This window comes from Cryptotermes secundus, unplaced genomic scaffold (assembly GCF_002891405.2).
Source record: "Cryptotermes secundus unplaced genomic scaffold, Csec_1.0 scaffold769, whole genome shotgun sequence".
Lineage (NCBI taxonomy): Eukaryota > Metazoa > Arthropoda > Insecta > Blattodea > Kalotermitidae > Cryptotermes > Cryptotermes secundus.
Genome location: NW_019720575.1, coordinates 90,209 through 116,373, shown reverse-complemented (window position 1 = coordinate 116,373; position 26,165 = coordinate 90,209). Strand labels below are relative to the sequence as shown.

The window sequence follows — 26,165 nt, the reverse complement described above, 5'->3', positions numbered from 1 at the left end:
ATGCAAGCACGCCCACACTGGCACACGTAATCTAACACTCGCTTACACGTACAAGCATACTCTTAGCGAGGGGGGGAGTAGACAAAGTGAAAATTTAATAATTAATTACTCCATAACTATGTCAGACATCCCACTGTTTGAAGTTTTCTTTCAGGTAAACGTATTAGAAATTTTGATAGCTTATCTTTTGTTACTGACAACACATCCTAGCCTACTTTCCCTATTTTGAAAAAAAAAAAAAGGTTATAAGATCACCTTGCTGCACGTGTATCCCCCCTATTGTTGCTAGGCAACGACTCGGCAAACACGTTCCCGCTGCAACGAATATACAAGTAACAATAGGAGAATAGCTGGACGCGTCTGTTTCTATGCAGCTCGTGTCGGATCAAAAGAAAGTAAGCCTACTGTTCTTCCCAGAACTTACTGTTATAGCTTAGTATTTAGAGATTAGTGACAACAGTCAGAAGTCAAGTCATAGTGGTAGTAGAAGTGTTTCTATTGCTATCTCTTATATGAACACTTTCTTATACCAGTTTCTTTTCACTAGACAAATGAAACACTCAGGTATACCTGGGTCTGGAACACGAATAGCAAGATCAGGATTGTTCTCATTTTACGTGTCAAAACTGAGACGTTGTTTTCCTAATTTATTTTTGGTTTATTTAACGACTGTTTCAATATCTCAGTTATATAATGCTGAATGACAGGGTGACTAAAGAAGAATGAATTCCAAAGAATGTGGAAGAGAGCTCAGAGACTAGTTTGAGGCACTATCACCGCATTTGGCTGGAGGAACTCAAAGGAACCACGAAAACTCTCAGCCCAGAAAAAAAAGAGTGTCGATTTTAACTCTTGACTCCAAATTGGTCTATAGAACTCCATTTGTACTCGCAGCGTACTCGAACTCCCACTGCATTACGGACAGAATATTTAAGGCAAAGATGTAATTATCCAATTAGGGGAACATAATATGAGTGAGATAATTTTAAAAATAATATATTCCACTGAAGTAGACACTACTTTCGTAAATAAAAATCCATATTTTAAATATAAGTCCTCAGAGAAAACTGAAAACTGAAGATAAGTGGTTTCCTGAAGAGTGTACAGTGAGACCAGCAGACATTATAATTACACATTTTGGCAACAGATATTTGTTCAGAATCTCCAATTTTCAATATTGGTAATTTAACATAAAAGTATCGACTTCAGGAACTGTAATTCTTGACTGTCAAAAATTTTCTTACATAAATTGCTTATATATTTTTGTGTACACGTAGTAAGTCCTGAGCTTCAGAGCGTTTCGGCAATATTGCTGCTAACACAAGGGGCCCCTAGTCAGACTGGAGAAACGGTGTGTAATAATAATAATAATGTGACGGAGATATTTCTATATCTGAGGTAATAGATTTATGTTAAGTATTTAACATAATTTACCGCCTCTGTGATCTAGTGCTCAGAGTTCTTGGCTACAGATCGGAGGTCCCGGGTCCGAATCCCTGCGCTACAAGATTTTCTGAGAAGTGGTGGGACTGGAACGGGGTCCACTCAGTCTCGTGAGGATAACTGAGGAGCTACTTGAATGGAAAAGTAGCGGCTCCGGCCTAGAAAATCGAAATTAACGGCCGTGCGGATCCATTGCGCTGACCACGCGACATCCTCTATCCTCTAAATTTGGCACTAACTTTGCCGACAAACGGCGGTCGCTCGGTCGGTATAATTCGCTTGCGGACTAAAGCCACGGAGTTTGTTTGTTTTTTGTATTCAACATAATTAGTCTTATATATTTGTATTAATAATTTCATTTCATTTAATTCTTTATACAAAGCTGACAACAAAGGTGAGAGCATTACGAAGCCAAAAATTATAACACAAAAATGAATGTATAATACATACGCCTACATATTCTAAGCTTTCGTAAAACACTTACAAAAATGGAATATAGTGAATGGGTCTTTTGATGTTGTATTGAAGTTTCAATAATATAGCGCTGATTGTTTATATATGGTTCGCTTGAAATCCTACTTTATATTTGTCTCGTCATGTAAGAGTAAACACATTGATATGTGCGAGGAAAGAGACAGTGATACATACAAATGTGTGGGTAGAGTAAGACAGAGAGAGAAACGAGGATCATATGTCTGTCCGTCCGTATTTCAAACAAAATAAAATATCTCAGACAAAGAAGCGGTGCTGAAAGACGTTGACAAGTGTTACTGGCTTCACGTTTTAAATTCCACGTCGAACTTTATTTGCACTTTTTCTCTCTTCCAATCCTTCTAAGGTCTGAAACGTCTCGTCTGAGCCTTAAGCTACTCTTCTTGTTCCCTTTTTAAAAGCATCAGCAAGAACAGTCTTTATTTCGCTTGTGAATCCTAACCTGACATGTGCAGAAAACGGGGACACGTGAGTGAAGTCTTCTGCCAGGCCACAGAGACACTGAACCGTTAGGATGCTGAGCTACTCGTATTTACTGAACGATTCGATTAATTTTAGACTTCAGCATATGTGTCAAGAAAACGCTTACCAAAATATGATGCTATAAGACTATAAGGCATGTACTGTCTTCGCTCGCTTGGAAACCGGGATGGTGGGTTCGGACCTGTTTCCTGTGAGGTACGAACTGAATTCTTATATATTATTCTTATACACTGCCGGTCACGGTAGCCGAGCGGTCTAAGGCTTGTACTGTCTTCGCTCGCTTGGAAACCGGGATCGTGGGTTCGAATCCCACTCAGGGCATGGATATTTAGTTTGTGTGTGTGCGTTTTTCTGTGTCTGTGTACAGGTAGAGGCCTTGCGCCGACCTGATCGCCCGCCCAAGGAGTCCTACCGAATGTGTAAGATCTAGAAAAACCGAAGTGAACGGAGAAGTTCAAGGAGGTAGGCCTAGGCCCACTGGGGCTGTAGTGCCAAGGGGAAAAAAAGACTATAACTCACGCAAGAAATTGTTGGCTAATTGTAAACGTTTACAAATTCTGGGAGCACAAGGAATGAAAGAGACAATATATCTGGGTGTACTATAGTAACAATCGAACAAAAGATCATTTACATAAAGATGAGCGCTGACCAAATTACTGAGGCATCTCTGTTCAAAATGTATCGACACGTTCAAAATATCTTAACCGGAAAACTGAAAACAGTTCGAAGACAAACATAACTTCAAATATTCGTCATTTAATTGTCGTAGAAAGCATAAAAATTAATTTTGTAATTCGGAACTATGCATCTGAAGTTCCAGTCAACGGTGGTTCAGATTTTAATGATATTCACTGAATACGTAATATAGCAACGCATAAGCCTGATGTTCGTCTTTGTAAGGCTGTTTCGGCTTTAGGAAAGAGCCTAAGTTTAAAGCGAAGACAAAGTTTTCCCTGTTTCCAAGCATCACTGCAGAATGCATGAGAGGCAGAGCTTAAGGAACTCTGAGGTTCATTGTATGTCTACCAAACGAAAGCGGTCAGCTTCATAATCCGTTTCCATTACCCCTGAGACAAATTTCTCTTACAATATGAATGATAGGATACAACAGCCGTGCTGGGCGTAGCAGTGAAGGCAGAAAAACAGTCCTGAAGAATCAGTCAATTCTTTTAGCCAAAATCACTTCACTCTCTCTGATACTGTGGCTTATGCGATAGATATTATACATTTTTCGTTCAGGCTGAACAGAGCCTCGTATATATTATATCGTAAAACGCAAACGGGACTGTGTGTCTGGTAAGCGGCTAGCTGAGTTGGTTACTTGGCTGCAAAATATATGCCGATGAGTTAGTGGCGCATGCCGAATTGAAATTATACATATTGTCACGTCTCCTGGGAACGTGACAAGAAATTAATGGGTTCTGGATTAGACGAAGCTGTTTACTGGATAAGTTGTATACAATTACAATTAAAATCACTCAGAAATAACGTCTTCCTGGCAATGCCACCTGGGTAGTCTGTCGTCTTCTGGTTCTTAGCTGAGCTGGTTTCTTCTGCCCTCAGCTCTACTCCGTTCGATTCTGTTCTCGTCTCCACTGTTCTTCTCTGTTCTGGCCTGTTCTCAATTCTCCTCTGACCTGTTCTTCTCTGGTTAGGTCTGTTATATTCTACAGTCGGACGGACAAGAAGACGCCTTCTTTAAGGATTTCATTTCACGTGTTCTATGCACCGGTCGCTGGTGTATTCGTTGCCGAGGGAAATTCACTAGTTCTGTTTTTTTCACTTGCGTGGTAACGTCTGTTATGTATGCGTTGTAGCGTGAACCTTTTTCATTGTCGCCCGACAATGATACAGAACCGTGGATACAGAGCCGTTGCCTAATAATGGACACTCGATGTGACTCTGATATTCTGGCTTTTAGGTGGCATGCCACAGTATCCATATCAATGTTAGACTTGTATAACATATTAAAGTAATAAAAATCAGTTTTCGGTCTTTATGTCAGCTTATCCGCCGAAAGGGAAGCCAGATTTGACAAGTCAGTTGAGAGAAAGTAGAAGTTTCTGCCTGACCCAGTAAAACTGTCCACGGTATCCACTGGTGGGAACTTCTTTGTCTTTAATTTGAAATATGTTTCGATAATGCATGCATTTGAAGACTGAAACTATAGATTTATTTACGTCCTGAAATAAAACGTCAGCCTCGGCTTGTTCTGAGAATAAACAAACGTCGAGTTTATACATTCTGTATCAAATTTAAACACATTTTCAGACAAATCTGATGTGGCATAAAGTGATAAGACGGAGAGACATATTTCACTTACAAGTTGAAAGCATACCTTATGTAAATAATTTTAATAAATGATTGTTCATGATAACCATCAGGCCTGATTTATTTTCGTAAACAACAGTTACGTTTATGTAATTTCACTCAATCACTCACTCATGGAACTGAGCCTTTCTTGAGAAGCTGACAACTGTGCAGCTACTCAAGAATTTCCCAGCATTTTGTGGAACCCGAAGGTTCATTACCGTGTTCACAAGAGCCCTCCACTGGTCCCTATCCTGAGCCAGATAAATCCAATCCATCCCATCCTATCTCTCTAAGATCCATTTTAATATTGTTCATCCATCTACTCCTTGGTCCTCCCAGTGGTCTCTTTCCTTCCGGCTTTCCCNAAGAATACATTAATTTAACAGTGTGGTGAATTAGCAGGTGAATAAACGTCAATTGGCTCAACTCTCAGAAAAACGCTTTCTTCGGCATCGCTACCCTGAGACTCATGCAAACCGACCCAGCTAGTTTCCCGTACCTATACCGATCTTCCTTAGTTTGATCTGTGAGAACAACTTCCAGTAGCCATCATACACTGTCCTAAGGTAGAAACAGGTGTAGCAGGGATAGCACCATTCCGACTGCGCCGATACAAGCAAAGACGAGAGGAAAAGAGCGGTGTTAATACATACGAGTATTTATTCAAAGATTTGAATAAGATCAGGTACCTCGAATTAGAAGCAACATCAACAAGGTATGAGGACAAGGAGGAAACAAAATCTGAAATCCTTTCAGAATATTTTGTAATTCTGATGTTCTGTCAAACACACCATTAAGTTTAATACTGATATAAAGAGAATAGTATAAATCGTAACATTCTGCAGTCAATAATATTGTACCTTAAATCCTATAAGGATGAATTGACAGCGGTAACCCTGACGATTTCGTGAAAATTAATAAGATTGTGATGAATACGACAGACAACAATATATGTGCGAAGTTAGAAAGGATACAACATATATGGCAAGTAATCCAGGTTCATATCTCTTCCTTCACTGCAGTTCAGTTGGAGCAAAAAAAAAACAAACAAACAAACAAAAAAGAAGGGGGGAATGGATGATAAAGGCATCATCACTTTGTCTTCATAAGAACGGTGTGAGAATGGCACCTGGACACGAAGTCAGACGGCTGGTCTCGCACTGTAACTTCACTTCGTATCCCTTCTCTTTCTGTTGCAGGGCTTTCCTCATGTTTCCTGCAGAAAATCCTCCCCAATCCCGTCAACAAATCCGGCAGCAACCCAATGCGTCCATTCGTCAGCCTCGCCTCTATGTCGCTACACATCTTCCTACTCACTCCATGACTGTCGCCAGCAAATCGTAAAATTTCTATACTAGTCCCACAAAATCCTTATACACGATGTTTAAAATAGAACAAAAATTACAGATAAGACTAAAACGACAAAGAAGATGAAGAGCGTCAGGAAGTGTCTGGACGACCGACAAGAAGAGCTCTCTCTTCTTATGTCCTTTTATTGTTAACTAATCGCAATGCGACTAAGGATTTGCAGACATTTCCTCGGAGTGTAGGCACATGAGAAACAAGAACGGAAGTTCATGCTGTGATGGCGGAAGGTCTTACAAGTACAAGCGACTTATCTTCTGACAGTGCCTCAAGGGAGCAGAGGGTGAACGGTACGTCCTTCTGTCTTGGTATATCAAGAAATGCGCTGAAATGTTTCGGAAGATAAAGTTGAGAGGCAACGTAGAGGATGTCCTTTGGATCCCACTGATCAAGACATGTTTCACTTACCGATCCATTCCTATCTCTTACTTTAGTTTCTCTGCTTATAAATCCTTCTCATATATTCATCACATAATGAAATGTCTTTTCGGAATCCAATTCATAAGATACAGTTCTCTTTTCTTTTGAAGTACCAATACCTAACACTGATTTTTAGTGGTTTTATTACGACTCAATAGGGGCACGCTATAGCGTAATTGTTTGAGGCAATATGCTACAAGCCGGAAGGTGGCGGGTTCGATATCCGATGAACTTACTGGATTTTTATATTGACCTAATCCTTCCAGCCGCACTATGGTCCTGAGGTCAACTCAGCCTCTAACAGAAATGAGCACCAGAAATCTTACTGGGGGGTTAAGGGCGGCGGACGCGTAAGGCTGACAATTTTACCGCCATTTGTGAGCCCACTATTCTAGATAATGTGGGAGCCTCGACGTCTCACAATTCTATGGGCCTTCACGCCCTGTTACAGGGATACCTGTACCTTTTTTATTAAGACTCAATCATAGCAGGGGATATTCCCATTATTTCCAATATTCTTTTTCACTTCATAGGACCTTCTTCAGGTAAGGTACGTTATTGAGAATCAAGACATACCTTAAAACGGAATAGATTTGTCCTATTGGGAGCATACAATATAGATGACTCATAACATTACTAAATTTTAATTCGTGAAACCCGAGCAATATAATCAGCAGTAAGTATGAATTCATTTCATGAAAAAATGGTATAATTATTATTCACATCCTAATATTTCGCAAGAATAACTGTTCCGTGGGATTGCGGATTCGAACGCCGCTTGCGAAATGTATGCATATTCTTCCTTTTCTGTGCTGTGTCTACTGTGTGGACGGAGGCCTTGACATAAGTCAAATCTCCACATATGGTGTCCTATCAAATTTCTAACGTCAAATTTTCCGAAGTTAATTCTGAGTCGGTAAATCCGTGAGAACTGATGGAGGTGGAGGAGCCGTTGTTAGTGAAAACACGTAAGCCTAATTCCTTTCGAATTTTCACTCCTTTACGAGACAAAATTCGAACACGCTGAAAATCTATATTGTTTAACATCATTGCTCGTGCAACATTTTGTTTCGAACTAATAAGCGTGAAATTTATCTCATTGCGGTAATTTTACATAACTCGATTTCGTATTCCCTACGTAACCGCAGAGAGTTTTGTCAGGGATATATTGGAATTGATTTAGAAAGGAAATAAAATAAAGCTCAAATTTGCACGGAAACTCTACTGGGAAATAGGTATGTATATTCCAGCCCATTTGCGGCCCAAATGGTTTGTACCTTCCCGTTGTACAAAACGTAACAAATTTTCACCTCAATATTACTGTGACTTTATTTGTAGAACATTGCTTACAGTATTGCAAATAGAGAAACTCTGTGATATGGGTGTATAGACTTTCGGATGAGACACTCTTCCTTCCACAGAAGTTTTCCGACTTTCAGGTCCCCGTATTTCGCCTCGTGAAATAATTCCAATGTCTGATATAAAATAAATACATGGCTGTAGCTTATAAAGTTCCGTCGAGTTTCAAATTTTGACAATTTTGTCCAAATGCGAATGTCAGTAAACGCTCAACTTTATTTATATACGAACTGGGGGGGTTCAAAATCTTCACATACTCTTCTCCATATAAAAAGGTAAAGCTGTCTCTGTAACATGCCGTGAAGGCCCACAGGATTGTGAGACGTCGAGGCTCCCATATTTTCTAGACAATCGGCTCACAGATGGCGATAAGGTTGTCAGTCTTACGCGCCGGCCGCCCTTTACCCCCCAGGAAGATTTCTGGTACTCATTTATGTTACAGGATGAGCCGGCCCCAGGGCCATAGTGCGGCTGGAAGGATTAGATAAACTGAAGAAATCCACCTCATCGGGACTCGAAACCGCGACTTTCCGGCTTGTGGCATAGTGCCTCAACCAACTACGCTACAGCGTGGCCCCCTCTTTCTCCGTATGATCTAAGTAATTATAAACAAAAATTATGGATGAATGTGCATTCACATTTTGATTAGCCAATATTTACGCGAAATTAACTGATAATACACAGTTCGTAAAACTTCAGCTTAGAAAATAAAGTCTCAGATTCACAGCCGGTCCCCAATATCGTCCATGTCAGCATCTCAGCCAGGTGATGGAGAATCCGACTGACAATACGTGAATGTCACTCACTAGGAAGCCACTATACATCTCTGAAGGGGTTATTAGGATTGGATGCTTTTATGCATCCTGAAACGTGTTTTAATCTTAGTGAAAATTAATAATTTTCTGAACGGCTGAAATTATCATGTACGTCCCATAAGAAAAGCATGTACTTTGCTATATCCCTGAGTATAGTGATTAAACAGATATAAGAGCGTCTGCTGATACCATTCCTAGGAATTTAAATATGTTGTTTGCTGCAGGTAATTTCGACAGCATCTCAGAGACCGACGAAGCCAAACACTGCCCGCTGATAGAATGCTACAGGCGACAACTGGAATCCTTATTTGTATGGTACATTCTGTTATGGTTTCATCATATATTAATGCTTACAGCTAAAGTAAAACTTGGAATAAGGAAGCCTTGAAAATCTATATAGGCTACATTCAGACTTGTTCGTAATAACGTAAAGCGGACATATTTTTATTAATATTAAAAAAATCGATAGATAAACTTTCCTAAAATTGTAACCATCACTTGTGTCAATTAAAAAATGTATGTAATACGTGACTGTAAATCTGTAAACCTCTCTACTTTCTCATTTTATTTTTGTTATTAAAGAAAGGCAAAATGTAGATGCTTTCTGATGGCTACCAGTCACTGCTCACTTAGCCAAGGCTCTGGGGGAAATTAAAACATAGAGCGCCACAGGTATTCATCGTATGAAATGTTATAACAGCAAAAAAAAAAAAAATAATAATAATAACAGAGACAACAATAATAATAATTTAATTAAATGCAATTATTTATTTTCGTGCTAACTCAAAATATAGTGAGCCAATTAGAGTTAGCACAATAAAACTAACGTAAAGACGAAGGAAAACAACACAGAGACGTAGAACAAATACAAACATGTAGGATATTCTTCTGCACAGCAGATGCAGGACAAGCACAATTTAATAACAATACCGCATGAAATAAAAAGTTCTACCTATTATGGAAATGAATTGAAAAGGTTTATGTTAAAAATGATTGTCAGCACTTACTGTTGTTACTGTATATTTCACTTGCGGCTAAGATACGGCGGGAAAAATTATACGTATTTGTAAGATTTGAGGTTTTCACGGCGGTGACTATGAAGAATGGCGTCTTCTGGAATGTGGCACCGTGTAGATATTTTATTAACCGATGTTTCGGAGGAACGTATTGTCTCCATCTTAAGGGTATAAGAAACCCGCGGGCGATGAACCAGCTTGAGTAGGTGTCTGAAGACTGTCTACAGGAATATATATATATATATATATATTGTTGCTATTACGTATATATATATACACGTAATAGCAACAAGAGCAATAAATTGCTGTCACTATAATTTCCTTCTCTAACAACTGTCCTGCACTCTCGCAAGTTTTCCCTTTGTTTCCGAAGATATCGCGGTATATTTCTCAAAGTCCCATTAGTACACAGTTTCATATCTCATTAAATTTAACCATCGTTAGTGTTATTTCCACACAACGGCGCCTAAGTTCTTAAATGTTATATATCCACATTTTGTTAAATAGATGAATGAAGAATGCAACGTTTAGAACACGTTTCGTTGAAGGTTGGAGACAGAAAAAAAACAAATCATTTTTTCTAACTTCTATTGTGATTATACTCAGTTTATTCTTCTATATACAGCCCTTATATGTCAAGGAATGAAATAAACTTATAACTTGAAAAATAATGAACAATGTAAATGGAACCATTAAGCACTAAGAGGAAGATAAGAAATTCGCATGACCGTCGTGTTGGTAGCTTTGATGTCAGTTAAATTAAAAATGACAAAGGTGATGTAGCTTCTGGTGGCGTGATGATCATATCATCACGAAAATCCTTCTGCTCTTTAAGAAAAAATTTAGGATGATAGACATACGAACACAGGCAGATAACACCTTTCGGTAATTCTTCCCAGTGTAAAACGAGGAAGGATATATAAAATATATGATAATATTAAGCAGACTTCCCCGTTACAATCTGGTATACGCATCTTGTCAGATGACGTAGAAGAAATTAATATTTCTGTCGCAAAATAATAAATTCAGCCGAGACGCATGAAGAGGTGAATGAACTACACAGTTCCTCACGAATTCAGGGCCCTATATGTTTAAGATTTATTGCGATAAAGCACACTAAACGGCTAAGACTGAGAGTGAAAATGGCATCTCCTTACAAGTTATAATTAAATTAGGAAAGCTGTCCCAACTCCCTGCGCTGTTACATGTTTGTGTTTTTCTTCTTCTTGTTCGACACAGCAGACCGCCTCTGTGGTCTAGTGGTCAGATTTCCTGCCCACAGATCCAGAGGTCTCAGTTTCGATTCCCGGCGCTACCAGATTTTCTGAAAGTAGTGAGTCTGGAACGGGGTCCACTCAGCCTCGTGAGGATAATTGAGGGGTTATTTCAAGGAAATAGCGGCTCCGGTCTAGAAAACCGAGATTAAAGGCCGTGGGGAACCGTTACGTTGATCACGTGACACCATCTATCGGCAAAAGTTGGCACTCACTTCGCTGACAAGCAGCGGTCACTCGGTCGGTATAGATCGCTTGCGGACTACAGGCCACGGAGTTTTTGTTTTTTGTTCGACACAGTAACTAACGCTGAGAAATGTGTACAAGATGACTGTGAATATATGTTGGCAGTACAGTGTGTCATATAGATTCTAAAGGGTTCTGACGATGATGTATATCACTAGAAATTACTGGATTTTTGTACTTTGGTCATTGTTCAGTATACTAAAAAAGACTAAAGGATCTAAACATCGATCTCTTTCCGTCCTCAGATGAAGGGATGGGAGATACCTACTGCTTTGGTTCCGTTAGAAAGAGTCCAGTGATTGAGCTTAGCTCTTTCTAACGGACCCAACACAGCAGATGTTTCCCACCCCCCTCATCTGAGAAAGGAAACAGACCCAGATTCCGAAACGGTGGATTCTTTAGAACGGCGGAAGATGGACAAAGTCTAAACACTCAGTAATTGCGAGTGTGTGCCATTTGGAACATAATTCCCTTCTTACAACATGAATAAGCAGTTCCAACAAAAATTGCAGATTGATTTCTCTCAGACAAAGAATGGAGAATAAAGAAGAAATTTTCGTTATATTTTTCAAACGTTACGACTGTCTCTTTAATCATAATTTATCCAGCTGTGCCATAAACACAGGTTGCTAATATAAACGAAAAAAATAAATTGTCTCCTTCTTACGCTTTATCATCAATTTTCTCTGTAAAGTCCTTTCGAAAATATATATCACAGCACATAACGTTCAAAAATGGAGCAAACAGAGTTGCTTTTCGGCCATATTTACACTCCTCCAATGTCTTTCTTTAACACCAAACTGCAAGAGCGTTATGAAAGTAATTAAGAATTTATGGAAAAGTTTACGATGTTTCTATTATTTCAAATGCTCCAAAGTGTATCAAACCGGTAGTGGGAATTCTTAGGTCTGTTTTAAAATTCGGTGCACGCTATTTCCGCTTCTATGGACTCTGTACTTTGAGAATGGTGTCCGGTACACGTGTACTCCCATATCTTCCTGCTACTTCATACGAGTATTGGAGGATGTAGACTAGCTGCTAAGTGGTGACTCTGTAAAGAGCGTCTGCTGCTAGGTGATGGCCGTAACAAACACGCACGCAACAATAAGTGCTCTTTTCTACGCGGTCAGTGCCAAAGAGTTATAAATGGAACAGCTGGAACCATGGACAAGTTAGCGCAAAAGAAAGAATTTTCAATAACACGCTATAAGTGCGATACGTACACTCGACGGAAGGCCATAAGAGACAAACCCATCTTCTCCTTAGAGAGGATATTACATAAGGACTATTACTGCAAGGATTCAGTTCAGTGGTCATGAGTCTGAAGGGGCTTGGCCCCAAGACGAACTGGTTGGCGGTAAATCGCTAGTCGTAAAGTTATTTGATTCAGATTTTGAGATGAGTCAGTTGTGATTAATATTAGTCAGCGGGCAACGACGTGAGCATAGAAGCTAAAGAATCTCCATTGCTAAAATACGTTACCAGGAAACGACTAATAAAAGGAAATTGAGAAGGTTTAACGTGTGCTCTAGTGATCTGTAAATTTAGGAGATTAGAAATGGCACCACAATTACTTGTAGTTACGATTTGTAAGGTGTCAATAAAACGAGTCACCATTCCAAACTCCGTACACTCCATCATACTTGTGACAATGTTTATAATTTCTGAGTCTTGTATAAAATTTCCAGGCAAGCGTATCGTGTATCACAAGAAGAACTTTCGGATACCTAGTTAATGCGGTTACAACTTTATCCTTATCAAAGCAAAGGGATTCTGGATTTTAACTATGGCTTCTCTCATTCTAGATTAGCCCATTTAAATATATACCAAGTAAATTCTCCAGAAATATTAGGACATTTGCATAGTTAATTTTGTATAATTTTTAAGTGAGAAGTCATAGTTGGCAGTTAAAGAAGCGAAAATTCGCTTAAATTGTTCTGCCTTTGTTCCTTACACATTTCAGCAGAACTTTAAAACAATATATATTTCTGAAGACACGTATACATCATGGAGCTGAACTCTTCTTGAGAAGCAGCCACTTGTGCAACCACTCAAGAACTTCCCAGCATTTTATGGAACCCGAATGTTCATTACTGTGTTCACAAGAGCCTAGTTTCACTGGTCCCTATCCTGAGCCAGATCGATCCAGTCCATACCATCCCTCCCCATCTCTCTAGTTAGTTAGTTATTGGAGAGGGTGGGTTTCCCCATGCACTGAGACCTGTATTGGTCCATTGTGCTTCCCTCTATGATATTCTACAGTCTCTATATCCTACCGGGATTGGTGCTTACCATCAGTCCCGCCCAGCCAGCGAGACCGGCTCTACTAGCTGAGAGGTATCTATAATGCTTCCCCCATCTACCAGAGGTATTAGAGACTGCTGTTGGGCGGGAAACGTCCATAATTTGGCTCAGTGACCTCCTTTGGAGATATGAGGTTCTTTTACGTGCCGTAAAGCTACGACACGGGACCCACGGCTTAAAGTCCCTCCCGGAGGACTTGTTCCCTAAATTTTTCCGCCCTTAAAAATTCGACGACCTCCACCGGGTATTTGAACCCGCACTACGATTCATGAGGTGGGAACGTTACCTCTAGACTACGGAGGCCGCTCCCCATCTCCCTAAGTTCCATTTTAATATTGTTCACCCACCTACGACTTCGTATTCCCATTGGTCTCTTTCCTTCTGGTTTTCCAACCAATATCCTATATGCATTCCTCTTCTCCCCTATTCGTGCTAAATGCCTTGCCCATCTCATCCTCCGTGACTTGATCATTTTAATTATACTTGGCGAAGAGTACAAGTTATGAAGTTCCTCCTTATGTAGTTTTCTCCAAACTCCAGTCACTTTATCTCCTTATGTATACATATATAATGATAAGTAATTACTTTAAAATTAGATCCGAAGGAAGACCAAAGTTTTATGATGATTGCTGGATTAAACATCTTTATTAAGACAGACAATACACTGTGTTAAAACAATATGCCTACTACAGTTATTATTGTAACAACTTCGACACTGGGGAAACGCAAACCATTCCAGAGTGATTAGAATAAACTTACTATGGCTTAGTATACGAGTATTTCTAATGCCTAATAAGTGTAAATGGTAATTTCAACGTGGATTACGGCATGATTTAAAACAGATGCTTTGCGAAATCGGGCTGTGGATACTGCAAAAATTCCACACATTAACAGAAATCTGTGACCCAATTTCATTCATTAATTCCTGACGAATTTTGTTTCACGTTATTGAAAAAAACAGAGTATAATAGAAAAAAAAGGTTCTATTTGGTATGTGAGACGGACATGTCTGTGGCAATATTATTTTACCAATTCTCGGAATATCTACCAATTTTATCAGATTTATGATGGAAGAATTAGAGATATTTCGCTCGAGAGCGCAATAAAACACATAGAGGCAAGATAACAATTTCCACGCTCAGTATTTTCCACATTAATATCAATGGCGTTATTTTGTTGTAGGGCAACCGAACTGCTGACTGCAAGCACCTCACCGAAAGGGTCAGTGCCAGAGCTGTGTCCCCGACTGAGACAGCGACACCTCTCGTCCGCCCAGAAGGAATACTCAAAATCCTTGTGTTCTATACAAAGTTTATGCTGACCAGGCGGAACCTCTTTTGTGTTGTGTAATACTGGTGATCCCAAATGACCAGTTTACAATATGTACAACTAAGCACTAATCTGTGCTAGGCTATGCAATAGCATACATTAATTAGTTTACATTTTAATAGTTTATTCAACGATGCTTTTAACAGCGCAGATTATGCCTAGGAGAATGGTAGAGCAATTACTGAATAATGTAATGGGAATAAGGGGAAGGAAGTGGTTATGGCCAAATTCGAGATACTATCCCAACATCTGCTGGAGTATAAACTGAAGAACCCAAAAGATCCCTAAAAGAACAAAGCTAACAGTTGAAAATAAAGTTCTGATCTATAAGACTATAATCATATCTATTTGGACGTACGGCCTGGAACTATGGGGTTGCGCCAGCAAATCCAACACAGCAATAATCCAAAGAAGCCAATCTAAGATCCTACGAATGACAGTCGACGCACCACGGTATGTCTCCAACGTAACTCTTCACACCGATCTCGGTATATCTCCCGTACAAGACGTCATCCAACAAAAAAGCAACAGACATCACAACAAAATCATAACTCATAAAAACCCGCTCCTAAAGACGCTATCGACAAGAGAAGACAACAGACGACTCAAACGAAACTGGCCAATTGACCTGATTTGAATTACTGAGGATTCGCGGCTGGACGACTCCTCATCTAGTCATCTAAACAGCCACAACATTAGCTTATAGAATGTATATTCTGATTGCTGATCAAAGAAATAAATTTAAAAACAAAACAAAATAAGTTCCTTCTCTATTATCATTATTATCAATTTCATAATAATTACATAAATACTAATCCCATAATAATATCAACAATAACAACAATGTTCGCGATAGTGCAGTGTGTATAGCGACTGGCTATGGTTGGACGACAGCGGGGTCGGAGTTCGAGTCCCCTTTAGAGTCTAGAATTTTCTTTTCTCCACGTCGTCCAGACCGGTTCTTGGGTCCACCCAACCTCCTATTCAATGGGCACAGGGGGATCTTTCCCCAGGGGTAAAGCGGCCGGGACGTGAAACTAACTACTTACCTCCAGCTAGTGCCGAGGTGAAGAAAATGTGGGTCTATATATCCACTCTACCCTACGCCTTCATGGCGTAGAGCTTTATTAGTTAAGCACAGGGATAACTTTACCTTTACAGTAACAACAATAATGCTACCGGACGGCTGGCGCAGCGGTAACGCTACTGTCTGGTGCTTGGTTCGAATCTCGGCCGAGACAGACTATTGCGACTGAAGTTTTCACGGTCTTTCTCAGTGCTTCCGAGGAAAATCCGAAATTGTACTTCGATTACGTCACAACTGCCTCCTTTTAAAACCTTCCAATTCATCAGTCATATATAATTTACCATTAGAAGCCACTGAGAGCATCGTGAAATAACCAACAAAAATAACCCCCCAAGGTGTCTCCACCTTGTCGTGGTGGTGGGGCTTTGACTCTGTGACCTGGAGAGCTACGCCGGCGGTAGTTTAACTAACAGTAGAGTCACCCATGCCTGAAAAGTCAAAGGGTAGAGTCCAAAGTAAGAGAGATACCCTAGTCTTCCAGGTTTGTGGTTTACGGTTGGACATGAGGCTAACAACCTATTCCTGTAAAAAGAATTTTGTTCAGAAACCTAACAACCAGCCTCGGGTCATCATGCGTGGGTCCATTCCTATGGCAGCACGCTGGGTTGTGGAGACTGGTTGTAGAGGTCAAGGCTCACCCAGGGCTGTAGCGCCGAGTGGTAGGTAACATATTTGCAATTTCAAATTATAGAGAAATTTTACTCGACTACGATACCATCTGCTAACATGAGCTACATTGTATCCCACGGTTTTGTCAATCTCTGCATTACCTGAACAAGATATTAAGAACCCGAGACTTGGGGGACTGGAAGTATGTGATTGAGTTGCTTTCTTCTTAAAAGGAACATCTTACATTTGTAACTGAGCCTTCAGGTTAACTGTTCATTATATTTGCACCGATCTACAGCAAGTGTTTATACACATAAAGAAACTACTCCGTGGTTTTAGCCCGCAAGCGAACTATACCGACCGAGCTACCACAGCTTGTCGGCGAAGTTAGTGCCAACTTTAGCGGTAGAGGGTGTCGCGTGGTCAGTGTAACAAATCCCCACGGCAGTTAATTTCGGTTTTCTAGACCGGAGCTGTTATTTCATTGAAATAGCTCCTCAATTATCCTCACGAGGCTGAGTGGAACCCGTTCCAGACCCACAACTTCTCAGAAAATCTGGTAGAGCCGGCAATCGAACCCGGAACTCTGGATCGGTAGCCTGGAACTCTGACCACTAGACCACAGAGGCGGTCTTATACACATAAACAGTTCAATTATCTGATTTCTTATTCCTATCACCTAGGTTCATCTACAAATTTAAGAAGAATTAATAAATTAGGCTTATTTCATTACAGCCATCTGTCTTCGCTCCGCGCTACAGCTGAACTAAACACGCACGCCTGCATTTAAGCCAAGCGTTCATTTAGAACTCAATGCTGTATATCACAAAGGCGTGCGTCGTTATTTCTGTAATACAATAACGACGCCCCAGGTATGACAGAATTCATTTTTACGTGTTGTTGACTATACTTTTATGCAGTGTTCCCTTGCAAATAGGGTCACACGCACGGACACGCGAGGTGCCGTGTTCTGGGCCCCAGGCTTTCACAGTAGACCCTCCCGAATGTAAAGCACTACGAAACCAAAGATGCAGTTATATGCAAATATAGCTTACACTAGGCAACGCCCGTTTGGTGTTTCTTTCAGACTACGATATGCATAAGTTTCTGCCCGGCATAAGGCGTTGTGTTAGTCTGAAACTGTGATCGCGGGTTCTAGGTCCTTCAGGAGCGATGTGTAGGTCAGATTTTGCTGTCAGGCAGACACCACGTAAGAAACTCTACATCGTTAACTATAACTACGAAAATTAAAAAAGAAACAGTTGTTTCGACGCAGTTGATTACAAATACACGCCAATTAATTTCATTTACATCCTTATATTAGGACGGTTACATGGTATTTATGTATATATTGTTTATGTGTAGAGTGGTACTCGTGGCGAATAGTTGTGTGTTCTAGTTCGGATGATTGGATTTACTGGCACTTCGGTTTCAATCTCTCTCAGTTACAACAATTACAGTTAATACAGCGCTATCGCTGTTTCTGCACACTTTCCAGTTCGACGTTGCACACGCACTGGGATTCCCAGTCTTCACTAGTCGTCTCCTGGCAACGGATCTCAATACAAAAACTAGCACTTCAAATCATTATGGAGTTTTCTTGTCTTCAATCACTTTGTATTCCTCTGTCCTAATCTAAACTCAGCCTTCACACTTGACACTCAATTCTTCCTTGTTCTCTCAACTGCTGAATCCTCTTGGGCTCGCCATCAACTTCAGCCAATACAGATCATTATTATATGGGCGCCGTACGGACAACACAGAATACAAGTCACGTGATAGCTAGTACTGTTGGAACGTGACGTCACTGCGCCTACGTGGAAGTGTGTTTACCGAGCCGAATCGCATCGAAGTAGTATCGAACAGTACACAAATAATATAAATCTTTTAATATAATTTTGAAAAGGCCGGTCACGGTAGCAGAGCTGTCTAAGGCATGTACTGTCTTCGCTCGCTTGGAAACCGGGATCGTGAGTTCGAATCCCACTCAGGGCATGGATGTTTAGTTTGTGTGCGTGCGTTTTTCTGTGTTTGTGTACAGGTAGAGGCCTTGTGACGAGCTGATCACCCGCCCAAGGAGTCCTACCGAATGTGTAAGATCTAGAAAAACCAAAGTGAACGGAGAAGTTCATGGAGGTAGGCCTATGCTCACTGGGGCTGTAGTGCCAAGGATAAAAATTCTGAAAACAATTTAAAAAGTAATTTAATAATTACATCGGAATTTACCTATTATCGCCATGTAGACCGCATATCTGTATCACACAGTTAGCAATCTAATTATCAGTTTTGTTCATAAATAAGATATCGAGTTTTAAATGACTTTAGTGGTACCAATACAAAAGCATAATTATTGATAACATTCATTCTACCCCTCAAGTCATCACTGCATTGCATGCTTCACCCTACTGTTCGTAAGAGTTCAATAANAATAATAATAATAATAATAATAATATGTCTAGTTTATTTACGTGCCAACTTAACAGCCCAGAAGCTAATTACAAGTTAGCACGAGTAGGCAGAACGACACAAGCTTACTAACAAAAATACAAAACAAGGCTGTCTGTATAACAGTAACAAGTAAATGATCATCTCATAAAAAAACTGAAGTTATCATTAATATGTGAGGATAATAATAAATCAATTCAATTCTTTATTATTTATGTTACAACTGCTCATTTTCCGTTCTTTCTGGTTAATTTTATAAGTATCGGAAGATTATAATTTCTCAATCTTCAGGGTAAAATTAAGTAAATTTGAAGACGTCCCCATACCGTTATTTCCGAAACTGACAGAGCGAACATTTACCCCAAAAAGCGAAAGCCATGAGCCAGAGGAACACAAAATGAATATTCATCGTCATGGAAACCTCAAACCTCGAATTATTAACAAACGTTGAGAGATTCCTGGTAATGTGTTTTATTCAAAATTGAAAAATCAAACGTACTGTCCCCACAGTAATGATCGAAGTGATATGCGATGAAACCTCACTATTAAACATTTTCACTTCGCAAATCGTAATTAATATTCACAATGAATTACTCTTACCAGTATATACGAAGGTCTACTCTATTTTAATAGCGAGCTGTAGATAACAAGCTGAACACTTGGACCGTGGATTCGAATGCAACTCCTTCATGGATGTGCGTCTATGTTCTCCCTGTGTAGGTAGTGGCCTGGCGACGAGCCGATCCCCTATCTAAAGGGTGTGACTAAATGTCTGCAAATAGGATTTCGAAACCCGACAAATGAGAGCCCTACGACCGCGTTTGTCTCCCATGCCACCGAAGAAGAAGAAAACGCGGAAGTAATATCTAATAAATCAGTGTTTCTTGTAATGTTGTATTTATTCAACTATGCGTAAAACACGGATCATATAATTGTACATATGAAGAAAGAGGGTACAAATGAACTCAAGTGATATATACATTACCAACACCTCTGGCGACAGGAAGACAAACTTCACAAGCGAATACTGATGGATGATTACCTGAAAATCAGAGATGAATGTGTTTCAGACACTGAAAGACTGATAGTATTGAAGTACGAACATGTGAGTTATGTACAAATAATAGACATATATTCTGTAATTAGATACATAATTGTACACAGAAAGGTAAAATTCTTCTCAAGCGAAATTGAGTCAGGTATGGTACTGATCATGGCTTAAAATCATGTTCTGTTACAAAAACAATAACAATAATAGTTTAGCTGAACCTGAGAATGATTTCGTGAGTAACCCTTCAGACGGTTTCTCAGTTTAATTCATGTACGTATATTTGATAAAGTTAACATTAATTTCCCAGTTGTATTGGTCAAAGAAGTTATCCTTCTGTTATTAAAGAACAGAGAAAGGTTAGTTTTCCGTATGAAATATTGGTGCAGTATAACAGTAACACGAAACAAGCAACATACTTCAATTACTTGGGCTGATATGCAGTGTACAGTATGATGACGATCTGGTTAACAAACTGCATAGACTACAATACAGAAAAAACAGCTAAATTTGCGAAAAGCAATAACAGTCCTAGTATTAATAATGTTGGTGTCAAACCTGGACCTGAAACGTGATAGAACAGAAATTATGACAGCGAGTTTAACCACGTGTAATTCAAGAGTCAGTGAATCATAGTGTTTTTATATGAATTTGCATCCGAATCGACTTCTGCGTTTAGTGAGTGACGAATCAGCGCAAAGAAAGTCTGTTGATGAACGGAAGGAAGTGAGCCTGTTCAGAAGCGCAGCCGAACTGCGTTGTAGTATGTTGGCAAACGTTCACTGTTGCGAGCCGCAGTCCGTGGCTGCAACCTGCGATGGGCAACTAATTATCACACGCAGTGTCGCTTTTGTCGATTCATAATTGATTATTTGCGTGTAAATACTTTTAACAGAACAATTCTCACCCAGTGAAAATCAAGATTCCAGAATGTTACATTTGGCAACACTGTAATTTCCACACTTCCTTGCTGCGCTCCCCCTTCACTTCCTTGCAAGCCAAGTGTATATGATTGGTGCGCGTATCAGCCGCAAATTACAGTAAAAGAGAGCGTACAAGAAAATATAACACGGAAGAAGGTATCCAAGAATAAACGGATAAAGGGGGGGGGATACATATTAAGACTATTTATTTTAACAAGACAGGCCTAACTATAGGTCACAGAAATGTAAGACGTTCTAGAAGAAGCTGGGATGAGAAGGGTTCTACCTCTTGGGATATAACGCTGTGTTGTCTGCTGAAAGTCAAATGAGAAAGAGATAGTTGCCTGCTTCATGTTGGTTTCTTGCTTGGCTTATTCTTCGACAGCGAGAATGGAGGCAACATGTTCTTCCGGAATCTAGGTTCACTTTCAATGAACTACGAGGCTTTATGTCCAAAAGGACACGACTCTTCAGAGCCACCGATGTGAGAACCTCAGATCAAAGATAAGTTATTATTGTTATATTTAAAATTGCAAAACTGCACTGACATACTGGAATTATAAAAACGCCATTCTGTGTGATAAATATTAAACAAAATTTGACATTGCGACCTGTTTAATTAATTTAATAGCTCTAATGTTCTTCTGTATACACTAAGCCTAAACTGTATAAGTGTATGTTAAAGAAAATTCTCCAAAATTTGAAGAGAAATTTATATAAATTTGTTCGCCCTTATTAGGACAAATTTTACAAGCATTCATTCTTCTTTAAATTAATGTACGAGTATACATTTCCCAACAATACGTAATATTATCTTTATGAAATATTTTTATCTCCAATACTTCTATGTAATCATACCATTAAAACGAGCACTATAATATAATTAGAAATACAGGATTAGCAGGAGATTCTGTATCAAGAAAATAAAAACAGGCCAGTATCAAATAGATCCTATGTAAGCCGTATTTTTTCTTGAACGAATACACAATTCTCAAATTCGTCGCTCGAAACATGTCTCATGCTGTACGACCTGGTGTATGTAACTGGTCACGGCGATGACCGGAAGTCATCAGGGGAGGAAAGTTACGCCTCACGGTGCCGATAACGGATACGGAAATGTGGTTTGCCATGTGCTTTTCATACCAAGTCCGGAGGTGATTATGTCGAGATAACATGATATTCATGCACTTAAACTGACGCTCTTGCAGTGTGCTTCTACCCACACAGATTTCACAGCTCCAGTGTGTTAGGTTTCCCACTTACCGAAATAGACCTACAAACTCTACTTGGGATTAATGACTTCTTGGACTTCGAACATTGTCCAGTATTGTGAAGAACACAATGTTTCCGAAACTGCATCTGTTTCAGTCCTCAGGCCAAAGGCTGGGAGGGACCTATTCTGTTGGGTCCCTTAGAGTCACTGGACCGATGTCTGAGGTTAGCTCTCTTTAGCGGACCTAACACAGTAGGCCCCTTCGACACGTTCATGATGTGTATTTGTACTAACCGTCTTACAGTGTACAAAATTTCACCTTTCTCTTCACTACATGTTTCGGCATTAATGTGTCATCTTCAGGTGTGGCTTTATTTACGTCAAACCATTGCACTGTATGCCATTATGTCTCCTTTATAAAATGATTAAAATGTATATATGTCATGTATAATAATAAAGTTTATATATTAAAACTTTTCAAGATTTATCATCTATACGTCGCACTAAAAATTCGCGAGTTACGTCAATCCTCTCCCATGGGAGTACTCTTCCTATATTCTCGTGTATATTGTGTCCTGTGTTGTGTCCTTCCCTTGTGACACCCTCACCTAAGGACGGAAACAGATCCAGTTTCCGGAACGATGTGTCCTTCAGAATTCCCTACTACGGACGACTTCCAAAAACTCAGTGATCTCGAGGTTATATAACACCGTCAGAATCATCTGAAACGAAAGTGTTTTAAAGGTGACATACGATTTCAAAACAACTGTTACGGAAGGAGTACACTGGTCCAAATGCTATTTTGCTACCGAAGAGGGCAGACAACTGGCTCCCATAGCAATGTAAGTAATTAACGTATGTTGACAGTTCGCCGCGGCTGGAAACGTGTGGCGCTCTGCCTTGTCACTCCCCGCGCAGTGTTACTCATTAAAATACATATGTTCTCTTATTCTATGAAGTCGTTAAGTCCTCTCATCAGTCACAAGGAGCACTATTCACAAGAACTTTCGTGTTTTGTGGATTTCTTAAGATCTGTGACGCTAGAAGTTCGTTTAAAATACTTAACTGTGATAAGCATTGTGAACTCGACTGAAGTATACACTTTGAATAATATAATTTTGTGCTAACGCCGGTGGCCTATTGGTTAACCGATTAATGGAATTCCACTGAAATATGCATAAGAAATTTAACTTAATTTTAAAAACTTAAAACTTTATAATTATGTAAGTTTGCGGTCCAGAAGTTTTAAGAAGTATTTTTTTTTTCATTGAAAATGTTATTTCTTGACTGCCTAATATGAATTTCGGCGAAGAAAACAAACATTGGATTCTAAAGCACATATTTCTTCCAGACCAGAAACTGATAATGTGCACATGTAAAAAGTAACATATCAACGTATAACTACCAAGGAGTATTCTGAAATATTAATTATTTGCACATTTAGGACTTAAACTCTTAGACGAAGAAGCCCAACTGAATAATATTTAAAAGTTTGGTTCCTGTCTCCAAGAAACCAGATTGTTGCGCCGTTATAAACTCAGTCTTTAACAATGTGTAGTAAACGTTTGGCTATTTATTCTAACAATCATATATAACCACAAATATATTCAGAGGGAGACAGGTAAATTGCTCGAAAATTATAGTACGTTTTACACATAGTTAGCACCAGCCTGTAGGGGTTTAAACACACCAATCGGAAATTCAGCTGTAGGCCTGTACATACAGTCGTACTTATGAGACTTCGAGTGCAGTTATAAAGCTAATTAAATATGAATATAATCACAAATAATTCTTCGAAAGAAAGGATTTCTTGGATTTCCGAGGACTATGGATCAGTGCTCAGCTTTCTCACTGCTGTTCCCAAAAGGGTAATCAACCAGTCCTGGCTTTCACGAAATAATGGAATACCAAACAAGTTCCCAGTGAGGGCGGATGTCGGTACTAAAAACACACTTACAGCGGTTCGTTATGTGTTAACAAGAGACTTTCTGTCCCGCTCCTATTTTGTGCAAGAGAATGTAGTTAGCCATAATTCTGGCTCGCTACGTGCAAAGGACGCACCATTCCCTACTATTAATCTACAGAGCGCGGTTATGTACTTACTACGATAGACACGTTTTCAGAAATGTAATTTGCTGTTAAAATATAGTTTTTCATTGTAAAATATTTTCATCGCATAAAACAGAAAAAATAACAGAGTTTGTTCGCTACTTCCTATTGTATCATGCCAGCAATGCTGGAACATCGTTTCCTTCATCAAGAGAGCAGCTGTGATGTAAACAATAAAATATGTAGGTATATATACAGTGTGAAGTTGGGATAGCGTAGTGGGTAATGAGACTGGCTATGGGCTGGACGATCGAGGGTTCGGAGTTCGAGCCCCGGTAGGGTCAAGAATTTTCTCTTCTCCACGTCGTCCAGACCGACTCTGGAGCCCACCCAGCCTCACATCCCAGGGGCACCGGGGGCTCTTTCCCCGGGGGTAAAGCCGGGGCGTGAAGCTGACCACTCACCTATAGATACTGCCGAAGTCAAGAAAATATGGATCTATATATCCACTCCCCCATACGTCTTCATGGCGTAGTGCTTAATCAATTAAGCACAGGGACAAATTTACCTTACATTTAGGTATATATACATATACACACGCCGGTCACGGTAGCCAAGCGGTCTAAGGCATGCACTGTCTTCGCTCGCTCGGAAGCCGGGATCGTGGGTTCGAATCCCACTCAGGGCATGGATGTTTGTGTGCGTTTTTCTGTGTTTGTCTACAGGTAGAGGCCTTGCGACGAGCTGATCACTCGCCCAAGGAGTCCTACCGTATGTGTAAGATCTAGAAAAACCGAAGTGAACGGAGTTCATGGAGGTAGGCCTAGGCCCACTGGGGCTGTAGTGCCAAGAAGAAGAAGGAAAAAAATATATATATACACACAGCACTCAAGCTGAGTGGTGCTACGACGTTATTCAAAGAATTCGTATCTCCCAAATACAAGTCAATACCCTATCCGGTATGCTAACCTGCTCATGATTTCTAAATTGTCCAAATTTCTTACTTATCTGACCGTTGAAAAATAAAAAAGATGCTTACGATGGATTCAGCGTTACAAATATATGAGATGTATCTTCATAGTGACCTAGATTGTTACTATAGGCACTATCATATTTTAACCGAACTGCCAACCTCAGCTTGATTTAATTAAGTGCTATGTATTGATCCCTGTTATTTACCATGTTCGATTAGGTTTACTTGTACATACTGCAAATGGACAGGGGTTACATAGGCCTTTTCTTGCTCTGAAGAATCAGCCTTAGCCCGACTCTCAAATGGAAAAATGAAATAACGAATAGTAAACGCAGATGCTAAGTGAAACAGGAAGGACTCCCGCAGCTTTTTTCTTAGAAATTTACATGAATTGTCGGAAACCTTTGAGAATACGATATGCGACAATTTTGGACATCGTAACTTAAAAGTGGGATGGCCCAGACCCAAAGCGAAGCTTAGCATTTATCAAGCTACTGTCAGAAAGTAGGTTACGTCTTAAGAGTCCAAATCTCCTGTGATCCTTAAACGGATTGGAGGAATAGTTAATGGAGTTACTCCTATTCTTCAAAAGTGACCAATCCTCGAAATTTTGGGAGTTGACTTGTGGACCGAGAGGAAACAGTCAGAGATCCGAGTTTTGAGGAGAGGTCATTGTGCTAAGTTAGTTGTTTCCGAACCCAGGACTATCCGGACGCAAAATCCGCATCTCTCCGAAATTCGTTATAAATTATGTAAAATCTGTGGACGTACTACGCTTAAAGTGTTCAAAAAGTATAAGCTGTGTGTCATAAAGGGTGATACCCAACTTAATAAGCAAGTGTAACCAAGTGTTTCCAAGGCAGTCATCATCCTCCAAGTAGGAATAAAGTGTCTTGTGGAACAATGTCTGTCTGTGTGTGTGTGTATCATCAAAGGAGTCCCACTCCCCTTCCTAAGCG

At 39.8% G+C, this 26,165-nt stretch overlaps 1 protein-coding gene across 1 annotated transcript in view; it reads right to left on the bottom strand.

Annotated features, from left to right (window-relative positions):
* Positions 1-26,165, bottom strand: part of LOC111869650 (nephrin) — a 641,862-nt gene that overhangs the window by 546,284 nt on the left and 69,413 nt on the right. The window contains exon 2 of the mRNA XM_023861318.2: positions 19,986-20,042. The gene's annotated coding sequence lies outside the window, so the exon portion shown is untranslated. The remainder of the gene's footprint in view (positions 1-19,985; positions 20,043-26,165) is intronic.